Consider the following 6,993-nt stretch of genomic DNA (forward strand, 5'->3'; position numbering starts at 1 on the left):
CGACACATTTGAGGCGTTGAAAGAAAGCCAGGTATGGCTGAAGTACATCAAGCTAGACAGAGAATGGTGGAAGACAAATCTGGTGCAGTAATCAGAGGCCAGATTTTTCTTTTTTCTTTTTTTTATTTTCTTTTGCACAATATTTTATCATAAAAAAGAAAGAGACCAGATTTTTCTCATTTTCTCCCAGATTTTTTCTCTTTCTTGTGGCCCTTGGAGATTTTGTGTTTTCTTCTGGAAAGCAATTGTTGAAGAGTGACATAATGAGCTGTAGGAGTCATGTCAAACAGGATATCCTGCAGGTCTGAAACTCATCATATCTACTGCTGAACTCTTTTCTTCCACCATCTCCTAATCCCGCTTTTCTTCCTGGTTTCCCTATCTTAATAAACGGCAACACCATCCCTCTGTTGGCTCAAGACAGAGTCAGCCTCTTTGGCTCATTCTTTGCCACACTGTAGTCTTGTTTTTTGGCTGCCAAGCATCTGAATTGCATTCCTATTGGCGTTCCCCCCATAGGTGAGCCCTTGGAGGGAAGCAGTGCCCTGGGTTTTACTACAAAGCAGAAGGGATCTGGAAGTTCCTGCTCCCCACCCTTGGCAGTCATGCCTTGAGCACATGGCAAACTCTGCTAACTGGAAGCTCCTGCCCAGTACTTTGAATTTGGAGGAAGTGATTCAAGATAAGGATAATTAGAAATTATACACTAGCACTGTATACATGGAGTCATGGATCCAGGGTAGTGGGTGCGATTTCCCGTGGTTTAGATACCAGTAGTAGTGAACTAACTACAGTGGGCCTTGGTTGGGTTCTCTATCATCTTGATTCCTATATTTCAAGCTGTGTTCTCAGACTTTCAGTTAACTCTGTGATCTACTCAATAAACTAATTTCTTTTTTTTTAGTGAAAGTGAATTTTGCTATGGGCAGTGCACTTATCACCCCAAATTCTGTCATGTAACAAGTCCTGGGAATTATATTTTAAATACAGCAAAATCACCCTACTCAATAAACTAATTTCTTTTTTTTTAGTGAAAGTGAATTTTGCTATGGGCAGTGCACTCATCACCCCAAATTCTGTCATGTAACAAGTCCTGGGAATTATATTTCAAATACAGCAAAATCACTGAATCTCCATTGCCTCCACCCAAGTTCTAGCAACTGCCATCTCTTGCCTGGACTATTGCTACAGCCTCCTAACTAGTCTTCCTGTCTCTATGCTCTGCCCCCACCCCATCCGTTCATTCCATTACCTCCCTGCATACAGAGATATGTGCAAATCTGAAAAACTGTAAAAAGTTTTTGTACTACTTTTAGGATGAGGTCCAAACAAGTAGTGAGCCCCTGGTACCAAAAGTGCCTGTTTTCTTGCTGCCTCCCTCTCTGGGCTTCAACCTCCTGGGAGACAGTTGCTGTGCTTCATACCCTCTGGAGTCAGCCTACAAGATGTGTGATCTTAGGCAAGTTTACCTGTTTGTGGCTCATTTTCCTCACTTAAAAAATGCAGATAGTAATTGTATTTCTATGTGATAAAAATCAAATAACTACAGAAAAATAAGCTAAATTTTCAGCCAAACCGGTAAGTAATAAATAGAGTGTCAAACTACCTAAAAAGCACAAAGACTTCTTTTGATTTTAAACTAGTTCTGAGAAATATGAACAAGAAGCCAAATGCTACAAATTACCTTCCTGTATATTTCTCAACTGAACCGTCCAGAATGCATTTTGGGAAGGGATAAATTATGTAATTATTTTTGTGGTTTGAATACTTTAAAGACTCTGGGCACAGGCTGTTTGGTGGAACTGGGCATAATACTAATAGCTATAGTTATTGATGTTTTCATGAAACACAAAAACGTACAACTGCCTGAACTCTCTGGCTTGTTAACTGCTTTGCCTTGGGCAGTTTCAACATAGAGAATGAAGTAAGTCCATCAACACTTATGGAGTGCTACCCGTATGATGAACTCAAGATTAGGGCCTTGGGAAGAGAGAAAACACATAATACAAAGACATGGATTCTTTCCTTCATTCTGTTACAGTCTGGTTCAAGTCAATTCAAAATTAATTCTTGAGGTAACTGTTATGAGAAGCCTTGTGGCTGGTAATCATATATTATCATTCAATTGTATGTTTAAAAATATTTATTAGCACCCACCTGAATGTATACTGTGAAGGACATCATAGTTATAGTCAGAAGACATAAGGATAATTAAATAGCTGGATGACTAATGACATTAAAAGTTAGCAATTAATTATTTTAATTATTAGCTATTATTGCTCATAATAAACTTAGAAGACCAAGTTATAAAATGTTAGTTATTAAAAACAGTATTTATTTATCCCAAACTACATGATAGAGGTGAGCACGTTGCATGCATTTTCCCACTTAACTCTCCACACTACTTCAGGAGGTGCAGAAGATGTCTCTGGAACCCCGTGTGGCCCTACTCAGCCTTCCTCTGATGTCAGCTGTAGCTGTGGTGGGCGATAGTATATGATCATGCTGAGCTCCATCTTTCATTCAGGTGGACACCTTCATACATTTAGATTTCTGCCTTGGAGGCTTCCCTGATGTTGAAGGATTCCCCTCAGTGACCCTCGACCAGTAAAGGACAGCAGATACTGGATCAATGCTGCAGCTCTCCACCCTTTGGGAGGGCAGTTGAAGGCAGCAAACTGAACATATCTCTGGAGGTTGTGGCTGAGTCGAGCCCCTGTTGTCTGCAGCAGCAACCTCAGTAATGCACCCTTATGTTGTTTCCTCCTTCTCTGCCTCGTTCTCCCTGCTCCTCATTCTTGTTTCCAGGGACCACCTCCCAAATAAACTGCCTACTCTCATGTCCCTGTCACAGGCTCTGCTTTTGGCAGAACCCAAATTAAGACCTGAGGTTATGACTACTAATATCCTCAATTTGCTGATGAGGTAACAGAGCCTTACACCATTAAGCTGAATGTCACTTACCTAGTTGTTTCACCTTAAGCAGAGTCAGGGTTTAAATACCTGCCCTTGCTTTTAGTTGCTATACAACCTCCTGTGAACAGTACGAAGGTAATCATGAAAAAGGCCTAACTAATTGCACCCAGATGCCTAGGTTGGAGAGGACTTAGAAATGATCTCAGACAGTAAAGTCAGTTGGGTTAGAAATTATTGTTAGTGGCAGTAGCAGTGAGCAAAAACACTTTTACGTTGAAATCATCAGGGCAAAATTGTGTAGAAGTAAATGGGGCTTCTACCATCCTCTTCTTATCCCATCTTAGTCTCTTTGTGCTGCTATAAAAAAATACTTGAGACTGGGTAATTGATAAAAAACAGAAATGTATTTCTCACAGTTCTGAAGGCTGGGAAGGCCAAGATCAAGGCGCTGGCAAGATCAGTAGTCTTCTGAGCACTCCTCCCTGCCTCCAAGGTGGTGCCTTAAACGCTGCATCCTCCAGAGGGAAGGAACACTGTGTCTTCATATGTTAGAAGGTGGAAGTGCAAAAAGGGACAAACTCCCTTCTTCAAGTTCTTTCATAAGGGTACCTAATCCCATTCATGGATGCCAAGCCCTCACGATTCAGTTACTCCTCAAAGGCCCAACCTCCCAATACCGTTGCATTGGGCATTAAGTTTCAACGTGAATTTTGGCAGAAACAAAAATATTCAAACTATAGCATTCTTTTGTGACCCTTCAAAATTCATCTCCCTCTTACATATAAAATACATTCATTCTATCCCAATAGCCCCAAATCTTAACTCACTCCAACACCAATTTGAAGTCTACAGTTGAATCTCATGTAAATAAGACAGGAGTGAGACTCAAGGTAATATTCATCTTGAGGCAAATTCCCCCTCCAGCAGTGAGCCTGTGAAATCAAACAAGTTACGTGCTTCCAAAATACAATGATAGAACAGGCATAGTATGGACATTCCCATTCCAAAAGGGAAAATTAGTCAAGAAGAAAGGGATAACAGGTTCCTAACCCCAACAGGGCAAACAAATTAAATCTTAAAGCTTGAGCAAAATCTTTGACTCCATGTTTTGCCTTCTAGTCCCACTGAGTGGGGTTAGGCTCCTAAGGCTCTAGCTGCAGCTCTCATGCATTAGAGTCACATGCCATTGGCACTCCAAAGCTGGAGTTGCACACTGGTGGCTCGACAGTTCTGGGTTTTGAAGGGTGCCCTGCTTCCACAGCTCCACTAGACATTGCCCTATGAGGGCTCTCTGCAGTGGTCCTGACCTTGACTCTGTTGGGCATTGTCTGAAAAGAGGCTGTTTGCAGTGGTTCTGCTCCTGTGGCAGGTCTCTGCCTGAGCTCTGAGGCTCTCCATGGCATCTTTTGTAATCTAGATGGGGGAAGACATGCCTCTACTGCTTTGTGATTCTGCATGCCTGCAGAGTTAGCACCATGTGGACATCACGAAGGCTCACCATTTGTGCCCTCTGGAGCAGTGGCCTGAGCCACACCTGGGCCTACCTGAGCTACAGCTGAGGTGTCTGAGGAATGCTGTGTCAGAATTCAGGGAGCAGAGACTTGAGGCAGACCTGGGAAGTGAGCCCTAAGATACCACAGATGCCCAGCCCCCCAACCCCCAAGACTGTTCTGCCCTTTAGGCAGGCCCTGACACTCTGGGTCTGTGATGGGTGTGGCAGCCTCAATGATCTCTGAAATATCTAGTTAGTCTCCCACTGTCTTGATGAATAGCACCTGGCTTCCTTCTATCCATATTAATCTCCTTATCCAAAGGTCACTTGGACATACTCTTGATTTTCTCTTCTAAACATGCTGTTTTATTCTTTACATGGCCAGGCTGAGAATTTTCCACATTTTTACGTTCTTCTTCCCTTTTTAAAAAAAAAAAATTATTTTAATTTAATTTATTTTTTTATTGGTTATAAATATTCATGAGCTACAAAGCTGATTGTCACCCCTCATGCCCATGAAGTGAGGGCTAGATTCATGGGGTACAAATGCAATTTGTGGTAATGGGTATGCTGCCAGTATGAATCTTCTTCCCTTTTAATTATAAATTCCATCTTAAAATTATTTCTCTCTTCTCACATTTGACTCTAAGCAATTAAAAGAAGCCATGCAGCTTCTTCAACATTTTGTTTTTTAGAGACTTCTTCCACCAAATACCCTAGTTCATTGTGCTTAAATTCTGTACTATACAAAGTCCTAGGACAAAAATATAATTCAACCAAGTTCTTTGCCACTTTGTAAAAAGGATGGCCTTTCCCTCTGTCTCCAATAAGTTATTTCTCATTCCCATGTAAGATCTACATCAGAATGGCCTTTACTTTTCTATTTCCACCAGCATTCCGATCACAGTCAGGTAATCACTAAGAAGACTAAGTCTTTACCTACAGATCTTCTCTCCTTCCCAGACATCACCAGAAATGCCACTAATCCTCCATTTATGGCAATACAGGCTTTTTCCAACCTTCACTTTAGAACCGTTCCACCAGCCTCTACCCATTGCCCAGTTCTGAAGTTATTTCCAAATTTTAGGTATTTGTTATAGCAACACCCCACTTCTCTGGTACCAATTTCTGTCTTACTCTGTGCTGCTCTAATAAAATATGTGAGACTGGGTAATTTATGAAGAACAAAAATTTACTTTCTCACAATTCTGGAGGCTGAGAAGTCTAAGATCAAGGTGCTGGCATCTGGTGAGGGCTGTTCTCTGCTTCCAAGATGACACCTTGAATCCAGCATCCTCCAGAGGGGATGAATGCTGTGTCCTCACACGGAAAAATGTAGAACAGTAAAAAGGGGCAAACTCCTTTAGTCAAGCCTTTTTATAAGGGCACCTAATCCCATTCGTGAAGGTTGTGCCATCTTGACAATCACTTCCCAAAGGCCATTCCTCCCAATACTGTTACCTTGGGGATTAAGTTTCAACATGAATTTTGGAGGAGACAAAAATTCCAAACCATAGTTCTCTCTTTCTCCCAACTCCCTCACTACCACCAATCTCCTAGGCTGGGAGTACTGTGTCTTTCAGCTATGAAGTATTTTGTAGCCCGTTGCTCTCTGCTTCATCCTCCCCATACTGATGAATGGGAACATCATTGCTTTGTATAATGACTCTGATATTTATCATAGTCGATTTTCAATTAAAAGGCTGGATCTCCTGAGAATATTTGCATTTTGTGCCTTTTTTTGTCTAGTATGGTATGAAAGGGTTCCTTTCTAGTAAAGGCATTTTAGGCATAAGCAAGCAGATAGGGCATAGTTACCAGATAGGAGAGCTTCTTCAGATATCTTGAACTCACACCATTTTAGCAACTAAATACATATTTTAGCCTTATGTAGGGCTGGGCTTAAATGAAGTCATCTTTGAACAATCTGAAGTTTCTACAAAATGAGGTGGAATCCTAACTAAGGGACAAATAAACAGGAGGGATGATTGAACAGGCCTAGAAGCCAACTCTTCAAGAAACTTTTTCCACCTTTTGGGCTTCCTCATTGCTTTGGAGAATGATTATACTCAGGTTTGAAGTGTAAACAACTGTTGGAGAGTTGGTTACTTGTCATACTCTATTTAGCACAAGGTATTCAATTTTTTGAAAGCTCTCTCTTTTAAAGTGTAGTAGCTGGGGGACTATTGCAGTTGCAAAGTGATAGACAGTACTATCATATGACCTATGTCTATTGCTAAATGTAAGTACAAATTTGCTAAAAGGAACAATGTTAACATTTAAATTCTAATGGGGGTGTATTGATTTTATGTTCAATGGAATGGACCTACTGTTCATATGGAAAAAGAACAGTGGATATTTGAGCAGCATTATCATGTACATTTTGAGGTTATGCATTTGCTGTGGCCCTGTAATCTTGATCTAAATGTTAAAGTGTCCTTGTGCACAGCACCATCCCTCACAAAACCAGTTACATTTGCCTCTTAGGTCTAATTTTGCAGGTTCAACAATTTTACAGCATATATTCCCATCCCAATATCCAACTCTTAATGATTTATTTAAAACTGGATACCACCAAGTAAAGG

Source organism: Galeopterus variegatus, unplaced genomic scaffold (assembly GCF_000696425.1).
Source record: "Galeopterus variegatus unplaced genomic scaffold, G_variegatus-3.0.2 Scaffold4754, whole genome shotgun sequence".
Classification (NCBI taxonomy): Eukaryota; Metazoa; Chordata; class Mammalia; order Dermoptera; family Cynocephalidae; genus Galeopterus; species Galeopterus variegatus.